At 47.1% G+C, this 22,190-nt stretch overlaps 1 long non-coding RNA gene across 4 annotated transcripts in view; it reads left to right on the top strand.

Moving 5' to 3' along the window:
• LOC114805899 overlaps positions 1-21,913 on the top strand; it is a 64,218-nt gene extending 42,305 nt beyond the window's left edge. For 2 of the 4 annotated variants that reach the window (XR_005659759.1, XR_005659760.1), the window contains 3 exons: positions 13,153-13,234; positions 16,237-16,418; positions 20,638-21,913. This is a non-coding gene — a long non-coding RNA (uncharacterized LOC114805899). Of the gene's footprint in view, positions 1-13,152; positions 13,235-16,236; positions 16,419-19,922; positions 20,185-20,637 lie in introns of those variants that run through there. The other 2 variants (XR_005659761.1, XR_003754002.2) reach the window with 2 other exon arrangements.
• The last annotated feature ends 277 nt before the right edge of the window (positions 21,914-22,190 follow it).

The raw sequence follows: 22,190 nt of genomic DNA, 5'->3' as shown, positions 1-22,190 counted from the left end.
GCAGGCCTGCTAAGCGGGTCTAAAAGACAAAAAGCAGCCTGGTAAGAACTGCTGATAGCAAGAAAGTCTTCTCAGCATCACCTGCACCCGGGCCTAACATACCAACAGCATGATCATTTTTTAAATTCAAGGGACGGCGATCATTTTAACATAGGCCCGTGAATATAATCTCACAACTTGCCATTCTTTGTCTTTCCAAACGATTCTTTTTTTTTATTGTTTTTTTATTAAGTACTTACTATGTGCCCAGCACTGCACTAAGCACTGGGATAGATACAAGCTACTCAGGTTGGACTTAGTCCATGCCCCACATAGGGCTCCTAGTCTTAATCTCCATTTTACAGATGAAGTAACTGAGGCACAGAGAAGTTAAATGATTTGCCCCCAAATCACTCAGCAGATAAATGGCGGAGTTGGGATTAGAACCCAGGTCCTTCTGATGCCCAGGCTCATGCTCTATCCACTAAGCAGGCCCGGGCTTTATTCACTAGGCCACTATTTCCTCACTTTTCCCCTTTGGCATTATTTTTCCTTGACTGGTGAAGGGAACAAGAGAATAGGCTGAGGAGAGTTGGGTAGCCACTGGCAGGAATCAGAAATTCTAGACACGGAGTCCCACAGGAAGTCACGGTCATGAACCCGTGATACTTTGAGGGTCCATTTCACAGAAGTATGCCGAGTTCGCCTGACCCTGAGCTCTCCTCACTGTCCCAGAGCCACTAGGATCCCCTCCCAGTGCCCTCTGAAAACAGGTACCACTTCCAAGTGGCAGAACTCAGTGGCGGAGAGAGAGGCTGAGGGTTGAAAATTAAAATTCCAGACACAAAGGCATCTATCCAGTGTTGTCCTTCCCAGACTGGGGACAGCCAGCTGAAAACCATGCTGTCTGGTATAAAACCAGATGACCGGCCACTCTACAGGAAAGGGAGGAGCAAAAGGCAGGTCGCCAATCAACAATGTCTCCCCTTAGGGTAGGGCTGGCCTCAAGAAATTGCGCGTCTCTGTTAAAAACCTATTCTCCAGTAGCAGCAGGACGGCGAGAATATACTGTGTGGCTTAACTGGCAGTTTTCTATGGCTCTGGGATTCCCTTTCAAGACTGCCAGGTAATTAGGTCACTGGGGAGCTGTTGAGATGCTGCTCCTCCCCTCGACAAACCACTTCCTATTTCAGAATAGTGTCCGGCTGTCTCCCTCCCTCTTAGCTGCCACATTCTATTTTTCCCAACGCACGTGTGAAAGTACTTCATATTTCATCCTTACCTAGAGACCATTGACCCACTCTGCCTCTTATCAGAGGACAAAGGAGGGTTTCTTTTGAGAATAAAAAAACAACAACTCTACCTCTCTTTCCTGTGAAGTGTTGGCAAGGGTGTTGCTGGGATTTATAGACAAAGCAGTTGGCTCATTAGCTGTGTTTGTAAAGGTGGAGCCCTGGCAAAAGCAGGACATCATTTGTATTCAGAATTGTTTTGATCTAGCTTAGCCTCATCAGAGACCTCATTAACAGCGGGCTTCCTGTGATCCATTTATGTTTGCTGCTGTTCAGGACTCATTGATCAAAGCCCGTTCCTTTGAAAATTGCTTTGACTAAACTTTTCGGGTAGCAAAGTGTTGACATGAAATAACTTCTATCTTTCTTTCCCCCTTCTTTCCTTTTCTGGAGAGGTCGGTGGGACCCATTCTGCTCAAAAATAGAACATCCCTCGACTGGCTTTTTTTCAGATACAGATTTTAAAGGACGATTCAGTCGATCAAGTCTATTCCTTGAGTGCTTATTGTGCAGAGTGCTGTTCTAAGCACTGGGGATGGTACAATAGAATAAGTAGACATGATCTTGCTCCAAAGGAGCTTACAATTTAGTCAATTTTAGTATTTGATTTCCACAATAGCCCACACTTCTCAGAGAGACATAGCTTTCCAGAGCCTCCTTTTGGAAAGGAAGTTGCTGGATAGGGGCAGGGTCCCTTTCAGTAGAGAAACCCCAGGTACTTTGTCAACAATTCTGTTGGCATACCCACCCCATACAGAACCCACAAGGGGTCCCAGGCTACCTTAGCAGGATATCTCCTTTCTTTCCTGCACTCCCCACTCTCAACACTCTCACATCTGCCAGGCTAGTGAAGCCCCATCGGCGCATGCCGATGGAGTGAGGAAGGAGAGAAGCTTTGGCATAGAAAAACCTCTGCCTCCGGCTCACTGGAGCATTAATCCATTCCTGGTTCCATCCTGCCACTTGGCGATACTCCAAAAGCGCTGGTGGGGAAACTGATGCTTCCTGGAGATTAAAAGACTTGGTGAGGTTGTTGAAAGCCTCAGGGAGGTGCTTCTGGCACCTGGAGGAGAAGAGCATCCCTCCACCAGAACTGGTGGTTAATTGCAGCAAGGTCAGGGTCATTAGGAAGCTTCCTTTCCTGAATTCTAAGAATATTCTACATAGCTTGGCAGAGTACAGGGCTCTTGTACACAGTAAGCGCTCAGTAACTATGATTAAATGAATGAAAGTTGTCCAAACTCTGGGCCTGCCTAGATCCTTAGGCACTGCTGACCCAGGGGACTCCTCTTTCAAGCCTCTACAGGGAATGAAAAATGCAGTTAGATGATCCATGGACACACAGTAACAGTTTGCTTTTAATAATGGTTTTTATTAAGCAGTTACTAAGTGCCAAGTATTATACTAAACACCAGGGTAGTACAAAATAATCAGGTCAGAGTCCCTGTCCCTCATGGGGCTCAGAGTCTAAGTAGGAGGAACTATGATTGAATTCCCATTTTACAGCTGAAGAAACTGAGGCACAGAGAAGTTAAGTGGCTTGCCCAAGGTCACAGAGCAGGCAGGTGGTAGAGCCAGGATGAGAACCCAGGTCCTCTGACTCCCAGGACCATAGTCTAGGCTAAACTAACGGTTGAGACCGGTTATCCAGTCCCTCATTCATTGTTAATACATGGGAGACCAGAAAATCAAATTGAGACCTGCCCTATTTTCCTATATACCCTCCACCCACATGAGCCTATTGTGGGCAGGCATTGTCTCTATTTGTTGCAAAACCGTACTTTCCAAGTGCTTAGTTCAGTGCTCTGCACACGGTAAGCACTCAATAAATACGATTGAATGAATGACCTTGTATCTCCAGACTCTGTTACCCCTCCTCTAGTGTGTGAGCTGCCTGCTATAAACACACTCAAAGTCCCTCCTGCCCCTTCTCAGAAACAGATTCCCTTAACAAAAGAAATCCAGAGGGGAGAGAGAGGCAGAAGTTACTCCATTTTTCTTAGGCCTGGTTTCCTTCAGGCTCTGCCGATTGCTAGGACGTGAGCCACGGAGAGCCACTCTTTGTTGCTAACAATGAAGACAAGATTCTAGATGTCCCTGGGAAGTCCAGTCATCTCTGTGAAGACTGGTAAAAACCTCTATGTGATCATTTATGGCCGGGCAAATCAGAGATCAATCAATCAGTGGTAATTATTGAGGACTTAGTGTGTTCAGAGCATTGTACTAAGGGCTTGGGAAAATACAATACAAAAGAGTTGGTAGATATGTTCCCTGCCCTCAACAGACCGACAGTCTAGAGTGGAAGACAGACAACAAATCTTTCATCACTTCTCTCAGGTAAAACCGGAGACTGGTGAGAACGATGATAAAAATAATGATGATGATATTGGTCAAAACGTACTGTGTGCCAAGCACTCTTCTAAGATACAAGCTAATCAGGTTGCACACAGACTATGTCTCACATGGGGCTCACAGTCTTAATCCCCATTTTCCAGATGACGTAACTGAGGCACGGAAAAGTGAAGTGACTTGCCCAAGATCACACAGCAGGCAACTGGCGGAGCCAGGAGTAGAATCCAGGGCCTTCTGACTCCCAGGTCTGTGCTGTATCCATTTTAGGCCAAGCTAACTTTTTGCTTCCTCCTAAGATACCTTGATGAAGGTTTTGGGTCCAAGACTCAGCATCCATTTGCCCATTCCAAGATGGACTTCCACGTGAAATGACTAGCATCCGATTCTTCGTGGACCAGATGGGTTGAGTTAGCAGCCTGGCCCAGGCTATGTAGGGAAGCACCTGCAGCTATCCTCTGGTAATGAGTATTTGGGCTGTGGCCTGTCTCAACTTAGAAACTTAGCTGTTGATTTGTATTTGTTATTTTTAACTGTAATCTGCACTGCATATCATTACTAATCAGCTTACTATACAGTAACTTTGCCTTTAAGCAATCTTTCCCTCTATTTGCTTGGGTGGGAGGGGAGGGAGAGAAAAATGAATTTTTGCAGAAATGAATACATAGCTGCCATCTGACTTTTCCCTTTGGTATATATTGAAAAGCAACAGAAATACTAAGTAGCTAAGGCTCTCTTCTTCCACTCGATCAATACCTTTCTCTCAGGCAAGGAATCCTTAACAAGGAGCCATGCCCCACAGATACTTTATTTCTTTTATTTATTCCAGGCAGATCTGTCTTTGGAAATATGTATTCTGTGTCTCCGTGCTAGTCTTTGCCGGTGTTGATTAAGCTCTTGTTGTGTGCTGAGTGTTGTGCAAAGAGCTGTGGTAAGGTACAAGATAACCAGATCAGTTACAGTCTGTTCCACAAATCTAAGGGGGAGATTCTAAGCTCCTTGTTGGTAGGGATTCTATTGTACTTTCTGCCCCAAGCTCTTAGTACATTGTTTTACATACAGCAAGTGATCAATAAATACCATTAATTGATTGAGAGTGGGACAGCAGCATCTTATTGAAGAGGAGGCTGAAGCACAGAGAGATTAGGTGTTTTGCCCAAGGTCACAGAGCAGGACAGTGACTGAGATGGGGCTCAAACATTCATTCTTTTATTCAATCATATTTATTGGCTGCTTACTGCATGCAGAGCACTGTATTAAGTGTTTGGGAGGGTACAGTACAACAATAAACAGACACATTCCCCACCCACAGCGATCTTCCAGTCTTGAGCTGGGGGAGACAGATATCAATAGAAATGAATTAATTACAAATATGTATATAAATGCTGTGGAGCTGGGAGGAGGGAAGAACAAAGGGAACAAGTCAGGTCTACTCAGACAGGAGTGGGAGAAGAGGAAGTGGTGGGGGCTTAGTCTGGGAAGGCCTCTTGGAGGGGATGTGCCTTCAATAAGGTTTGAAGGGGAAGATAGTAATTATCTGTCAGATTTGAGGAGGGGGAGAGCATTCCAGGGAAGAGGCAGGAAGTGAGCTAGAAGTCGGCGGGTGAGATAGGTGAGACTGAGGCACAGTGTGAAGGTTAGCATTAGAAGAGTGATGTGTGTGGGTTGAGTTGTATTAGGAGAGTAACCAGGTGAGGTAATAATAATAATGTTGGTATTGGTTAAGTGCTTACTGTGTGCAGAGCACTGTTCTAAGCGCTGGGGTAGGTACAGGGTAATCAGGTTGCCCCACATGAAGCTCACAGTCTTAATCCCCATTTACAGATGAGGAAACTGAGGGACAGAGAAGTGAAGTGACTTGCCCACAGTCACAGAGCTGCCTAGTGGCAGAGCCGGGATTCAAACCCATGACCTCTGACTCCCAAGTCCGTGCTCTTTCCGCTGAGTCAAGGTAGGCAGGGGTAAAGTGGTGGAGAGGTTTAACATCATGGTCAGAAGTTTTTGTCTGATGTGAAGGTGGATGGGCAACCACTGGAGTTTTTAGAGGAGTGGGGTGACATGTCCTGAACGTTTCTGAAGAAAAATGATCCAGGCAGCAGAGTGAAGTATGGACTAGAGTGGGGAGAGACAGGCGGCTGACCTCCCAGCAGGCTGATGCAGTAATCCAGGTGTGATAGAATGAGTGATTGTATTAATGTGATGGCGGTTTGGATGGAGAGGGATGGGCAGATTTTAGCGATGTGTTTTTAATAAGGCTTCGAAGGAGAGGAGAGTGATCGTCTGTCAGGTATGAAGATGGAGGGAGTTCCAGGCCAGAAGCAGGATGTGAAACAGTTGAGATCGATGCACAGTGAGTAGGTCGGCATTAGAGGAGCGACGTGTGTGGGCTGGGTTGTAGTAGGAGGCAAGGTAGGAGAGGGCAAGGTGATAGAGCACTTTAAAGCTTCTTTAAAGCAACAGGATTTCTACTTGTTGTGGAGGTGATTTGACAACCGTTGAAAGTTCTTGAGGAGTGGGGAAACATGAAACAGCCTTTCTGACCAATTATTCCATTTTCCTGTAATTAATGGGAATGCATCTATAAAAACTGTGCCAATTCCCCCTCTGGACCAACTCTCCCTGTCTAAAGGAGCCCCGACGCTGGACCCACAGCAACTCACTTAACTACCTCGAACCTTTAATGGGGCATGTTCTTCCTGCCCATTACATTCTAACAGTGGGACTCAGGGCCCACCTGACGTGGTGCAGTGCCTCCTTTCTGGGTAACATTACCGTGAAGAGTGCCGAGAAGCCTGGCCAAAGTCCTGCTGCAGCGCCAGCGTCCGAGTCCCATCTGGATTATCTCCCAGACCCGCCTCCCAGCACCACAGGCTCAAATATCAGCCCAGTGGGCCTAACCCTGCCCTTCTGCCCACGCTTTCCTACAATCTTAATGCAATCTACCATCTTGCCATCTCGAGAAGCAGCCTGGCCTAGTAGAAAGATCACGGGTCTGGTCGTCTGAGGACCCATATTCTGATCCCAGTTCTTCCACTTGCCTGCCAAGTGACTCAGGCAAGTCATTTAACCTGTCTTTGCCATAGTTTTCTCATCTGTAAAATGGGGGTGAAATTCCTATTCTTCCTCCCACTTAGATGGTGAAACCCATTTAGGTCAGAGATTGTGTGTCTGAGCTGATTATCCTTTTTTTATGGTATTTGTTAAAGACTTACTATGTACCAGGCACATTTCAAGTGTTTGAGTAGATACAAAGTAATCAGATTGCACACAGTCCATCTACACATAGTAAGCGCTTAATCAATACCAACATTATTATTATCTACCACATGGGGCTAACAGTTGTAATCCCCATTTTACATGTGAGATAACTGAGGCACAGACAAGTTAAGTGACTTAATTTAGCACACAGCAGACAAGTGGCAGAGCCAGATTTAGAACCCAGATCCTTCTGACTCCCAGGCCCGTGATCTAACTGCTAGGCCATGCCACTTCTCGCTTGCCATATATTAAGTGCTTAACGAACAGCACGATTATTATTATTATTGCCAACTGTTCATCAGGGCTCTGAAAGACACATTTCAGCACAAAAGAATACACATCTCCCCTTCAGAGAGCAGGAGCGAGAACTCTGGTCCGGGCTCAACGGATCCCCAGTTCCTCTCCCAGTATCAGAACTCAGCTCTAGACAGGGATTTCGAAGGGCAACCTCTTCCACGGAGCTAGGCCCCGAAAATGTTCATTTACTCATAATTTACTCCTGCGATCCATCCATTTATTTAGGTCACAGGTAGATCCACCCAAAAATGAATGGTGTCTTCCGGTCCACCCTTGTTAGGCCTCTAAAATCGTGATTCATCATCAATAACGATTCGCTTCTCCCGCAGCCATTCTCTCTCTCGCCTCGACATGTTCAAGTCGGCAATCCTGGGAGGGTCAAAAGCTGGGCTTGAAAGTGAAAAGACATGAGAGAGTTACATGCTCTTCCCAGCACTGGCATTGAAGTACCAGCTTACCTCTTTTCTCCCTCAGTTCCTGTTGTTGTTGCCATTCGTGACTGTGGGTGTGTGTATATGTATGAAGCATACTGATTGATTTTATTTTTCAAGTGTTAATTCAGAAATACACACACATGTGCAGGCCCATTCCCTAACAGGCTAAACCAAACCACCTAAAAGTGATGCTAATTCCATTATTTTTCATGCGTGCTTGGAGCATTTTAGGGCTAACATATTTCTTCTCTCATGATTGACAACGTGTGTTTTGAAGGCTTGTTTTCAAGCTCCCAGCAGTGTCTCAGATGTTGTTTTGAACAGGGAAGAGAACCTTGGCTCTTATCTCTACTCTCGAAATTCAAATTTCCTTCTTGAGCTCCTGCTTGCACTGAGTCGATTCAGTAAATACCACTACATCCCTAGCTTAGTACAGTACCTGGCACATAGTAAACGCTTAACTACCGAAGTAATATATCTGCTGCCTCTGAATCTCTTGTTACTTATTACTTATTAAAGCCCTCAACGATAAGCCTCTGGCCAAGTCTTAAAATCCTAAGAAACACGGGCTTGAAAACAAATCTCAAACCCTCTGCTTTTTGAAGGGCACTTAAATCTGAAAACCTGATCCGGAGATTTTAGTGGGGAATGACTTTGTCCCGCATTATCTCAGATCGTACTCTCCTCCTTGGGAATGAAATTGCCTTTTGGAATAGAGATGGTCATTGTGTTGAAGCAGGCTCTGAACAGTATTTTGAGAAGTGTAAGCTTTTGTCATTCACCCCTAGGTCAGCCAGTCACCTGATTTTTACTGGACCAGGTTATTTAACATTGAAGGGTGGGATTGTCTGCTCTGGAAAAGACTGCCCCTCCCCTGAGGAGATCCACAGTGCAGTCTCTGGGTGGGGTGATGAGAGCAATCCCCCCTACTGCTTTGTCCACTTTATCAGATGGCCACCTTGCCCTACTCAATCCAGGCCTCTGAAAGGACAGGCAAGTTTCCAGTCAGGCCTAGAAAGCCTCAAAATGACAGCTCTCTATCCTCTTAGTTCTATAAAGGCTACTTAACTTCTCTGTGCCTCAGTTGCCTCATCTGTAAAATGGGGATTAAAAATGGGGATTAAGACTGTGAGCCTCATGTGGGACAACCTGATTACCCTGTATCTCCCCCAGCACTTAGAACAGTGCTCTGCACATAGTTAGCACTTAACAAATACCAACATTATTATTACCTCCCTTAGCCCCATTCCCCAACTAAAAATCCTTGCTCCCTGCTTGCCTTCTGCACTCCAAACGCCCTGGTTGTTACTTTTCCGAAGCATGGCAGCTCTGAAAAAGGCTGGCCCCAGGCTGATGAATCGAATTGGCAAGAATCTTCCAGAAGGAAATTTGCCCCATAGCGGTGGTCCGGCCCATTCTCCAGAGGAAAATGAATCCTCCAGTTAGGGCACAGAGCATGTGAACAGTGTAGACTAAAATCTCTCCTCTCTTACCTGTTGGTCTGCCCACCCCCCAGCATTTCTCCAGGTGTAGCTAGGAAGACGCTGCCCTCTTTGGGACTGTGTCCAGGACTCTGGCTCGTCGGCTGGCTGATGCTGAGCGAAGTAACCACCAGGATGGGATTGTTTTTCCCCAGTGAGTTGATTTTAATTTCAGCTGTGACCATACTCATATTGCCGGTGTGCCTTCCGGAGTGTCTGAAATGGATGGCAATTTTTTAATGAATAAAACAGTGGCTGGCTTCTTCAAAGTCTGGTTCCTGGAGTAGACTTGTTGAATGTCAGAGAACCCGTAATTGCATCCTCTCTGGGAAGGACCTGAGGTAAGGAGATACCTTTCACTGGCACCGTGTGGGCTAAAATGATTTGTGAATTCCCCGGGGTTCTTCACAATAATGATAGTTATAATAATGATAATAATAATACTAGCTAAATTTTTACTACGGGTCAAGCAATGTACTAAGTGCTGGGGTAGAAAGAAGATAATCAGTTTGGACACAGTTCCTTTCCATCTGGGGCTCACAGTCTAAGTAGGAGGGAGTAGGATTTAATCCCCATTTTACAGGTGAGGAAACTGAGGCACAGAGAAATTAAGAGATTAATCCCAAGCCACATAGCAGACAAGTGGCAGAGCCTGGATTAGAACCCAGATTCTTTGACTTCCAGGCCTGGTCCTGTTTGGGAAAAATTTGGGCCAGCGGAGTGGTGCGAAAGCTTTATAGGCCAGGCACCTGGCGCATTGACTTTTTTTTAACATAGAGATTAAAATAAAATAACTTACAGTTAGGGGAAGCAACAGAATGTAAGAATTTATACACAAATGCTGTGAGGGTGGAGGAGGCTGAAGAATACTCACTTAAGTATGTAGGTGGTGCAGAAGAGAGGAAGGATAGGGTGGGGGAAGATGAGGTTTATCAGGTAAGACTTCCTGGAAGAGATGTGATTTTTAGTAGGGCAATAAATTGTATTTATGTTACTATGTGCAGAGTTTGGGAGAGTACAGTACAACAGAATTAGCAGACACATTCCCTACTTGTAACAAGCTTATAATCTAGATGGGGAGGCAGACATTCATATGAAATGAAGATAACTGGTGATCTGTCATATATGAAGGGAGATGGAGGTCCAGGCAGAAGGAAAGGAACAAAGGGTCAACACAGTGAGAGAGATGAGATTGTTATAATAAGTATGTTGGCAATGGTGGTGATGGGAGGACGTTAACAGTCGAAGAAGAAGTATTAGCATTTATTGTGATACACTGTTCCAGGTGCTTAAGAAAGACAGAATAATGAAGTTACAGTCATTCAATCGTATTTATTGAGCACTTACTGTGTGCAGAGCACTGTACTAAGCCCTTGGAACAATCCCTGCCCACACTGGGCTTATATGTTCCCTGTCCACAAGGAACTTATACTCTAATCAAATACAAAAATATTTTCAAGGGGTGGAAAATAAATAAAGCGGACATATATAGGAGAACTAAGGACAGTGTAAATAATTTGAAGTGTGAGATGAAGGTGGCATGGGTAGCCGCAGGCTGGGAACCAGTGAGGATGAGGAGTAGGGTAGAAAAGAAGGAAGGCTGAGATACTGACCTGAACAGTCCTCAAAAACAGACACCCAAGTAGATACCACGTTGAGAGGAAGTGATTTCCACCAGGTTGATTGATGTGGAACCTGCTCCCCCCTCCACCCCCATCTCCAGCCCAAAACTCTATCTTGGCAGTGGATATTATCCCAATCCTGTGAATTTGGGGATGGTTTTTACTTTGATCATCCGATAGTTCTGTTGTTATTCTCAAATCTTTACACTTTACCTCTCTCTAAGAGCATCCACTCCTAGAATATTTGCTTGAAAACAATTAAATTGACCTGTGGTGTTTGAAAACTTAATCGAACATTATCCTTCTGTTCTTGCACAGTGTGAAAATTCAAAAACATCCCATCCATTTGTCTTTGGGAGGAACAGCAGTAGTTTCAGTATTCTTCTTATGGTCATTTCCATCTGTTTGCCCTTTTATTTGTCGAACAGTCGGGAGGTTTGGGAAGACGCAGTAGGCGAATGAGAGACTGTGACCGGGGTTGTCAGCCGAGGGTGTGGCGTTGCCTGTCTTGAGAAATGGAGAATTTTGCATTGAAAATGTGATTCCATCATTTTGGGATATCCCTGTCAGAATCACAGCTGACAGAAAATCGGTGCAAGCAGGAGGGCCAGTCCCTTAGCCCCTTCTGCCCTGGCAATTTCTATCTCTGGGGCTGAAGCAGCTGAAAAGGCCTTTATACAATAATGAAAATAACAGAAATAGAAAGGAAAGCTTTGGGAAGGGATGGGGATGCAGGGACAGTGGGTCCAAAGGGGTGTATTAGAATCACTCCATCGAGTGATCACTGTACTAAGACTTGAGAGATTCTTACAGAGTGAATAGACATGATCTTTTCCCTCAAGAAGCTTACGGTCTCAGAGGAAAGATAGATACTACAATGATGTCTTTCTGTCCAGTTGTCTCCTTGAGGCCTGCCTGCTCACTCCCCCTGAATAAAAGCTCTGCCCTCTTCCTCCCCAGAATGGAAAGGCGGCTGCTCTACTACTGGGGTATAAACCAGGCACGGGGGTGGGGTGGGGGAGAGGGAAGGCCGGATCTGCAAGGCTCGTAGGACATCCCAGCACATCAGGTAGTTCTGGAGGGGAGCGGGGAGGTCCCATGTATGCCTTTGGGGTGTTTGGCTTTCCTAGGGGAGGACAGAGCAATCTATTTTCTCGGAGGCTTTAGCTGGAAATAGGGAGAGGGAGAGGTGGGGGGCTCAGGGAGGGAGAAGCATCTCTACCTGAAGAGAGCAAGCGGTCAGGCATTGCTTCCCGCTTTCTAGGTGAGAAACGGAGATACATTGATATGGAAGTCAAGAAACCACCTCAGGGCCTTGGAGGCTCCCAGGCGTGCTGAGGTTTCATGAGGTCTTTTCTGCATAGGGCTAGCAGGATGCCTGGCACCGCTCGGGACCTGCCACATTTGCAGAGGACGGTAACTGTGCAAGGCATGGCTCTGAAATGCTGCTCTGGTCGATTATGTCAGGGAACTGAGCACAGGGGGCTGGAGCGGATGCCCAGGCTCCAGAGGATGGCTATGGCTGCCCATTATTGTCATGCTCGCTTATCAAGAGGAAGGTCTGATGTATAAATGCCCCCCGGCCCTTTCTGCTTCCTGCTGCTTCTGCCCGCAGTGAGGTATTCTTGGCTATTTTTGCCCTGTTGGTGACCCCTTTCTATTCCTCTACACTTGTCCAATCCCCTTCTGCCATTTTCCCTGAGTACTTTATCTCCCATATAGTGGAGCAGGTCGTGAAAGTTGAAGCTTTCCTGCAGTCTCTCATCTGAGGTCTCTTCTAAGAACTGCCCCACTCTGGCTCTTACCACATTGGTTAGTGGCACAGGGGGCTACTGGTCAATGTACCAAGCAGGGATCAGGATATTCAACAGATTTATCATCCGGGGGCCAGGCTTAGCTTGCCCTTTTCTGCTCCGGGGAGATGACGGGGTTTGGACCAGAACATTTTACCTCGGGTGGTTCCACGTTCATTCATTCAATCGTATTTATTGAGTATTTACGGGGTGCAGAGCACTGAACTAAGCACTGGAACATCACTTCCTTTTAAAAATCACTTTCAGAATCCTAAGTGCTTCCCTGCTCGGCTTGCTGCTTTGGAGAATGAGTCAGAGATGGTCCCCTGTCTCTCCCTGATCACATCTTACCCTCTAATGCCACCACCACTAATAATAATAATAATAGTAATTGCTAAGTACTTACTCTGTGTTGAGCACTGTACTTGGCACTGAAGTAGATACAAGATAATAAGGTTGGACACAGTTCCTGCCCCACATGGGGCTTTCAGTCTAAAGGTGAAGAAGAACAGGTGTTAAATTCCCATTAGGCTCATTGTGGGCAGGGAATGTGTCTGTATATTGTCGTACTGTACTCTCCCAAGCACAAACTGCAGCGCTCTGCACAGAGTAAGTCCTCAATAAATACAATTAAATGAATTTTACAGATCAGGACACCGAAGCACACAGAAGGAGCTGCCTGCCCCAGGTCACATAGCAGACAGTGGTACAGCCGGAATTCGAACTCAGGTCAGAAATGCAAGGTTTGTCTCTTGTTTCTGGGTGTATTATCCATTTTGAGTCATCTTTGGGAAATCTTTTGGTTGACAATAGCTATGACCCCACCGCCCCTCTGGCCCAGGGGCATTTTCCTTTCCAGGCTCTGCTGAAGCGGGGCTCCCTCCCTCTGTCCCTCAGACAGGTTCCAGGGACCATTCATTCATTCATTCATTTGTACTTACTGAGCACTTACTGTGTGCAAAGCACTGCACTAAGCACTTGGGAGAGTACAATATAAACAGACATATTCCCAGAGGTTCCTGCGCTAACCAGAGTCTTATATTACTTATGTCACTTGTCCCCTCCAAGGACTCTACAGAAATATAGCAAGAGGGATCCCATTCTCCAGTCACAGATAGGCCTTTGCAGCTACGAAGTCAATTTCCTTGTACCACACTGCTTTCCTTCTCTAAAATTAATTTTAATATCTGCCTCCCCCACTGGACTGCAAGCTCCTTCAGGGAAAGAATAGTGTTCACCAACCCTACTTTCATTCATTCAATTGTATTTATTGAGCGTTTACTGTGCCCAAAGCACTAAGCACTTGGGAGAGTACAATACAACAACAGACAGACACATTCCAGCCCATCATAAGCTCACAGTCTACAGGGGAAGAAAGACATTAATATAAATAGATAAATCAATTACCAATATAGGCAGATATATACATAATCCTACCATATTGGACATCTCCCCTGTGCTGATTCCAGGACCGTGCACACAGTAAGCACACCGTAAATATGACCGATGGATTGATTACTCCAGTTGCATCTTGGAATTCCCTTCTCCCGGTCTGAACGGCCTTTACAGAATTTACCACCCGGAAGCGGTTTTGGAGCAGGGAATCGTTATCCCCCCAAAACATCCCTTAAATGTTTGATGTAGCCATGCTAGGAGAGGAATGGACTTTCTTCTGCACAGCACCACACTCACTATCCACCTGGCAGGGCCAGTAGCAGCTTTCCAGGGCTCAGTAGAGACTGAGACGTTTCAGGAGCCCTTTTTGATCTCTGTCTCCCTTCTCTTTTTAGCATCCAGATTGCCCAGCCCAGGGGATAGAGTGGAGGAAGGTTTCCACCCCAGAACAGGCAGGATGTTGTAATAATGTTGGTATTTGTTAAGCGCTTACTACAGAGCACTGTTCTAAGCGCTGGGGTAGATACAGGGGAATCAGGTTGTCCCACGTGAGGCTCACAGTTAATCTCCATTTTACAGACGAGGTAACTGAGGCACAGAGAAGTTAAGTGACTTGCCCACAGTCACACAGCTGACGAGTGGCAGAGCCGGGAGTCGAACCCATGACCTCTGACTCCGAAGCCCAGGCTCTTTCCACTGAGCCACGCTGCTTTTTGGACAACATCCATCTTGCTGAGCCTTAAGGCTGTGCCCAGGCACACAGAAAAGAATTGAATCCATCCCATCTCTAAAGTCCTTCACCCTATTTCCCCAGGGAGGGAAGAGGCCCCAAGCCATTTTTAAACAACGTGATGATGACGACTGTGGTATTTGTTGAGTGTTTACTGTGTGCCAGACACTGTACTAAGCGCTGGGGTAGATACAAGATAATCGGGTCAGACACAGTCCCTGTCCCACAGAGGGCTCACGGTCTTCATACTCATTTTAAAGATGAGGTAACAAAGGCCCAGAGAAGTGAAGCGACTTGCCCAAGTTGGAACTGGGTTTAGATCCCAGATCTTTCTGTCTACCAGGCTCACGAGCTATCCACTAGGCCACGCTGACGTTGTGACTACATTTCATTTAAAAAAAAAAAGATTCCAGCACGACTGGTCCGACTATCTTCTTCCCCTCTTGGAGGACAGCGGGCAGAACCTACCGGCTGCTGTCGCTCAGCCTCTTGGCCCAGAGGTGGCCAGACGACAAGGTACCATCGGGCTTTAGAACGGTTTGGTGAAGATCTGAATTTCCAACAGGTAACAGCAGGCGTGTTCAGGTTTCCATATTTGAATTGTGTTTTCATTCTGGTTTAGGTGACTTTGGCATTGTGGATTGCCAGTGGAGCAATGCAGTTATTTCCAGTCAATCATATTTATTGGGCATTTTCAGTGTGCAGAACCCTGTACTGAGTGTTTGGGAGAGTACAATATAACAATAAACAGACACATTCCCTGCCCACAGTGAGTTTACAGTCAAATAGGGAGTCTAGACTAGTGAGATACTGAACGTAGACCTGGTTCTACATAGGTAATAACAGGCCATAGTCGCCTTGCCTTTCCCTGCCCCAGGCCCTCATCATTCCTCCCCCACCCTACAGGCGTGTGGGTGTGTCTCCAGCCATGGAGGGTGGATAGCTATGGCCAGAAACCCCCCTGGGGCTAGAAGAGTCAGCCCCCTCATCACTCCACCTTTCTGCCCTTCATAGGCTGAATCCTCAAGGTGTTGAGGACTGATGTAGCATTCATTCATTCAATAGTATTTATTGAGCGCTTACTATGTGCAGAGCACTGTACCAAGCGCTTGGAAGGTACAAATCGGCAACAGATAGAGACAGTCCCTGCCCTTTGACGGGCTTACGGTCTAACCGGGGGAGACGGGCAGACAAGAACAATGGCAGTAAATAGAGTCAAGGGGAAGAACATCTCATTAAAACAATAGCAAATAAATAGAATCAGGGTGATGTACATCTCATTAAAAAAAATAAATAGGGTGATGAAGATAAATACAGTTGAGCGGACAAGTACAGTGCTGAGGGGATGGGACGGGAAAGGGGGAAGAGCAGAGGGAAAGCACGGAGAAGAGGGTTTAGCTGCGGGGAGGTGAAGGGGGGGGTAGAGGGAGCAGAGGGAAAAGGGGAGCTCAGTCTGGGAAGGCCTCTTGAAGGAGGTGAGCTTTAAGTAGGGTTTTGAAGAGGGGAGACTGCAATTAAGGGGAGAGAAAAGGTGGGCTCCCAGTGTGCTGGTGCCTCAGTTTCTTCACCTGTAAAATTGGGCTAATATCTTGAATCTCCTTCACAGGTTGGTGCGGACACCTACAGAAAACTTTCAAAATATTACCTTGATCAGCTTTGGAAAGAGAGATTTGGGATTTGTAGCTGGCGTTGGCAGACGAAACATTAACATGTCATCGACTGTTTTCCCAAAGTAAAACTTTCTCAAGTTGCTATGGTTGATGCATCTCTGCAGATCCGACACCAAAAGTGAGTATTCCCCTTTTCCTTCCTGTTGTCCCCGGTCACCACTCTGAATGGCCCTGAGCTTGAGTTGGCCAAGTCTGTCAGAGAGCAAACGTGAGCACTACGGTGTTCTCAAAGGGCCTGTAATTGGGTTCAGAATCTTAGCTTGGTTTAACGTGTCTCTGAAAGACAAAAGATGAATCATTCCAAATTTCAGGGGCTTCCATTTGCAGAGGATCCCAGTTCGTCAGTGCCACTCGTATCTAGTGAGTGCTTACTGTGTGCAGAACACTGTACTAAGTGTATGGGAGAGTACAATATCATAGACGCAATCCCTGCCCACAACAAGCTCACAGTGTAAAGGGAAAGACAGACATTAACATAAATAATTCCAGATATGTACAAAAGTGCTGTGAGGCTGGGACAGGGGAATGAATAAAGGGAGCAAGTCAGGATGACACGGAAAGGAGTGGGAGAAGAGGAAAGGAGGGCCTAGTCTGGGAAGGCCTCTTGGAGGAGATGCGCCTTTGATGAGTCTTTGAATAGAGGGAGAGTCACTGTCTGTCAGATAATAATGATAATAATATTGGTAGTTATTAAGCGCTCACTATGTGCAGAGCACCGTTGTAAGTGCTGGGATATACAGGGGAATCGGGTCGTCCCACGTGAGGCTCACGGTCTCAATCCCCATTTTACAGATGAGGTAACTGAGGCCCAGAGAAGTGAAGTGACTTGCCCACAGTCACACAGCCGGGATTCGACCGGTGGCAGAGCCGGGATTCGAACCCATGACCTCTGACTCCCAAGCCAGCGCTCTTTCCACTGCGCCACGCTGCTGTGAGGAAGGAGGGCGTTTCGGGGCCGAGGCAGGACGTGGGCAAGAAGAGGTCAGCAGTGAGACAGACGAGATCGAGGTACAGCAAGAAGGTTAGCCCTAGAGGAGCAAAGTGTGCAGGCTGGGTTGTAGTCGGAATGCCTAGAAGTATCTTTCTACCTTGGGACTATTTCAAGCCCAATGTGCTCTTGGATCCCTGGGGTAAATCAGAGGAAATATACTCAGGAGGAACTGTGGGGTCTAGGGGAGGCTTCTCTACGGCAGTAGCATAGTAGGAATGGCTTTTACTATTACTGCAGAAACAGCGAGGTCTAGTGGAAAGAGCATGGGCCTGGGAGTTAGAGGACCCAGGTTCCGATCCCGGTTCTGTCACCCGGCCGCTGGCTGACCCCGGGCAAATCACTTAATCTCGGCAGCCCAGAGAACGGCTGATTCGGAAGTGATCCAAGCGGCTGGCTCTTGCTCAGTTGACGCTGTTGCCGTGAGGGCAGCGTGGCTCAGTGAAAAGAGCACGGGCTTAGGAGTCAGAGGTCAGGGGTTCGAATCCCAGGTCAGCTGGGTGACTTTGGGCAAGTTCCTTAACCTCTCGGGGCCTCAGTGACCTCATCTGTAAAGTGGGGCTTAAGACTGGGAGCCTCACGTGGGACAACCCGATTACCCTGTATCTACCCCAGTGCTTAGAACAGTGCTCGGCCCATAGTAAGCGCTTAACAAATACCGACATTATTATTATTATTATGAGGGGCCTCCCCCAACTCCATCTACTCTTTTGTGGTTTTGGTCTTTAGAACTTTCTCACAAATGCCTCTGAGAGTATCACAGCCTTCTGAATTTATTTGATACGTAAGGAAACCACCATGGCCTAGTGGAAGAAAAAGAATTAGCTTGGGGAATAGAGACATAGGTTCTAATCCCACCTCTGCCACTTGCCTCAGTCTCCTCATTTATTAAATGGGGATTCAATATCCGTTCGTCCTCTTAATTGCACTGTAAGGCCCAAAGTGCCACCCGGACTATGTCCGACTTGGTTCCTTGTATCAACTTTTGTACAGTGCTTGGCATACAGTAAGCACTTAACAGATTCCCTTATTATTGCCTGTGGGATGAAGGGACTGGGGCTGAGTTTGTGTAGCCATATGGGGAGGGGACACAGAGTGGCCTAGAGAAGGATCACGGGTTAGTAGATAGAACACGGGCCCGGAAGGCAGAAGAACCTGGGTTCTAATTCTGCCTCCGGCACTTGTCTGCTGTGTGACCTCAGGAAAGTCATTTAACCTCTCCGTGCCTCAGTCACCTCATCTGTAAAATGGGGATCAAAACCGTGAGACCTATGAGGGACTCTGTCCAGCCCCATTTAACTCGCATCTACGCCGACGCTTAGTACAATGCCCGGCACATAGTAAGTACTTGATAAATACCACTTTAAAAAAAAGCAGGAGTGGGGCTGACCTCAGGCTTATTCCACTGCAGACAAGGGTGTGATGTTTGAACTTGACCAGGCAGATGCTTCAAAACAGTGCCCGAGTAAACCTGTCTCCCCCAACCCAGCTACCACTATATTGAGCTGCAACATAGTTTAGTGGATAGAGCGTAGGCCTGAGAGTCAGAAGGTCATGGGTTCGAATCCCAACTCCACCACTTGTCTGCTGTGTGATCTTGGGCAACTCACTCCTCTTCTCCGTGCTTCGGTCACCTCATCTGTAAAATGGGGATTGAGACTGTGAATGTGAATGAGACTGAGCATGGGCTTTGGAGTCAGAGATCATGGGTTCGAATCCCCGCTCTGCCGCTCGTCAGCTGGGTGACTTTAGGCAAGTCACTTCACTTCTCTGTGCCTCAGTTACCTCATCTGTAAAATGGGGATTAGAACTGTGAGCCCCAGGTGGGGTAACCCGATCACCTTGTATCTCCCCCGGCGCTTAGAACAGTGCTCGGCACGTAGTAAGCGCTTAACAAATACCAACATTATCATTATTATTATTATTATTATTAATGTGTCCCACCCGCTTTGCTTGTACCCACCCCAGCACTTAGTACAGTGCTTTTCACATAGTAAGTGCTTAACAAATACCATACTGCTTATCGTTATATCGCCCTCCACCTGGAATTTGTGGTAGAGAAGAAATTAGGTGCCAAGCCGGGGGATTGGAGCCGCTGTCTGGGGGCTCCTGCTCCACTTCAGGAATAGATACCTTTGTGATCCCAGGTATCGATGACTGGGGAGGGGACAGGGGGTAGATTGAGAGGATGGTGGGGAGAAACTCCACGCTATCAGGGGGGACCTCTTTCGGGATCACACCTAGAGAGTTTCCAGTACTCTACCAGTCGTGGCCAAGCATACCCATTCCATTCCTAGCCTGTGTAGTAGCTATTGAGCGGAAGGCAATCTGAAACAAGACAAAACTCACCTGTGCTGGGCGGCAGCGGCACGGGAGAGAGTCGAGGGCAGAGACTCAAATTTAGCGTGGAAGAAGGCAACGGTAAACAACTTCTGTACTTTTACCAAGAAAACTCTATGGATACACTACCAAAATGATTGCAGACGAAGTGGGGTGTCCTGGGCGAGATGTGTCCGTGAAGTAGCTATGGGTCGGAGATGACTCGACCGCATAAGACAAGACAATCAGAGGAGGAAGGGCGGACTGGGGTGGCTTTCATCAGCGAGGCTTCCACTCTGTTCATCATCCTGACAGGTTTCTACAGTCTCCATCCACAGATACCAGCCAATGCGAAGGCGCTCCCTGGGAGAAGGGCAAATGCGTGAATGCAGTCAGCGGCTTCTGCAGTCTCCGCCTTTCCTGGACCTCGACCAGCGGCTCAGCGTCAACAGCCCCTAATCCCCCGGAAGCTGAGCTGGGGGCGGGCAGCTGCTGGGTGTCCACAGAAGGCCTCCCCCTTTTTTTATCATATTTGTCAAGCACTTACTGTATGGCAGGCACTGTACTAAGAGCTGAGGCGGGTACAAGCTAATCAGGTTGGACACAATTTGTGTTCTACATATTATTTTTTTTCTGTGCTATTTGTTAAGTGCTTACTCTGTGCCAGGCACTGTATTAAGAGCTGGGATAGATACAAGATAATTGGATTGGACACAGTCCCTGTCCCTCTTAGGGCTCACAGTCTTCATCTCTCCGTGCCTCATCCGTGATATGAGGATTAAGTGACTTGGCCAAGGTCACACAGCACAAAAGTGTTGGAGCTGGGATTAGAATCCAGGTGCTTCTGACTCCCAGACCCATGCTCTAGGCCACGCTGCTTCTCAAGGTCTAGGTAGGATTGAATCCTCATTTTATAGATGTGGAAACACCGAGGCACAGAGAAGTTAAATAATTCACCCAAAGCCACGAGGTGGAGCCGGGATTAGAACCCCGAGCCCTCTAACTCCCAGACCCGTGCTCTTTCCCCTAGGCCCTGCTGCTTCTCTACAGTGCGTGCCGCTGTCAGGATGGCAAAGTCTGAGTCCAGCAACATTCTCCCCGTCTCCACGGGACTTGGTTGAGACAGAGGGTCAGACAGGAGGTTCCCAAGATGTGGAGTGTCCCCTGTGGGAATTGCTGTCCAGTGCAAAAGACAAAAGGTGAAGGAGAGTTCAGGAACCACGGCTCCATGGAAATTTCTGCTCAGCTGCGCCACAGGAGCAGGAGAGAGACTGAGCTGAGGAAGGAAGAGGTGATTATCCCTTTTCTACCATTATCCATCACAAGGTACTTGAAATGAGAACCGACAGCCCTCTGCCGAAACCGTGAGTTCCGAACTAACAAAACCAACCTTCCCTGGCGAACCAGCATTACTGTGGCTCATTTCATCAAGTGACCAAAATTACAAAACTCACGGTTGGGGACCATGCCCAGCAACTCTACTGAACCATAATTCCAAGTTCTCTGCACATAGTAAGAGCTCAATAAATACCCCCGAAGGAAAATGACCAAGAGAAGAATCTCCTTGGTATTCCGGGCACCTATTCCTCTTTACACCACCCCGCAAAATGATTTCTCTGAGGCCGGCAGGAGGTTTGTGGATTGGAGATTTAATAACTTGTGTGGGCGTTGGCTGTATCGGAGGCAAAGCAACCAACAAATATCGCATCCTGGAAATGCTGAGTAGGACCTGCTGCTCAACTAGCAGGAGTGCTAACCTTGGGCTTCTTGGTCTCTCTGGACCCCTGAACTGTGTCAGTGCCGTGATTAAGTCCGTCAGAGATGACCTCTCTCGTACCGTAGCATAGTGGATTGACGGTTTGAAGAATGAGCAGCAGGAGAGACCAGGGAACGTGAGGAGACGGGGGAAAGACAAGAGGAATTTGGGGTGATGCTCATTAGAATGCCCATTAAGTTCAGATAATTAGCAATAGGAACCCCCAGAGAGAGACAGAGAAGCACGAGGATTAAAAACACAGCCAGATCTTCTGTGCCATCCCATTTGGGTCTCCTCTGCAACTTGGCTAGTGTTAAAGGGGGAAGGAATGAGATCTCACCTAGGAGCTGACACCAGACTTTTCTTCCTGCTGACTTGCCCTTGTGTGGGTGTTTCACAAAAACAATGCTTATGGTTCTTTTTTTTTCCTCCAGAACCGATGAACGTGTTGGATGTCAGGCGGTCGGACTTTTTCCTTCAAGCAGTCGTAAACCCAATGGGGAATGTTGCTTGAAAAATAAATGGTGGGCTGTGGCCGTATTTGTTAGCACACAAGTCTCCCTGCGATAAAACTTCTAGTGCTTACTCATCAACCTCTCCATCAAGTCCAAACTCCTCACAATAACAATAAGCAATTGTGGTATATCTTAAGCACTTACTTTTTGCCAAGTGCTGAGGTAGATACAGGATAATCAGATTGGACGTGATCCCTCTCCCTCGTAATCTAAAAAGGAAGGAGAACTGGTATTCAACATTACGGATGAGGAAACTGAGGCACGCGGCTGGCAAGTGGCGGAGCTGGGATTACAACACTGGTCTCCTGATTC

This window comes from Ornithorhynchus anatinus, chromosome 2, assembly GCF_004115215.2.
Source record: "Ornithorhynchus anatinus isolate Pmale09 chromosome 2, mOrnAna1.pri.v4, whole genome shotgun sequence".
Classification (NCBI taxonomy): Eukaryota; Metazoa; Chordata; class Mammalia; order Monotremata; family Ornithorhynchidae; genus Ornithorhynchus; species Ornithorhynchus anatinus.
The sequence above is the reverse complement of the archived record's forward strand: the minus strand, read 5'-3'. Positions and strand labels throughout refer to the sequence as shown.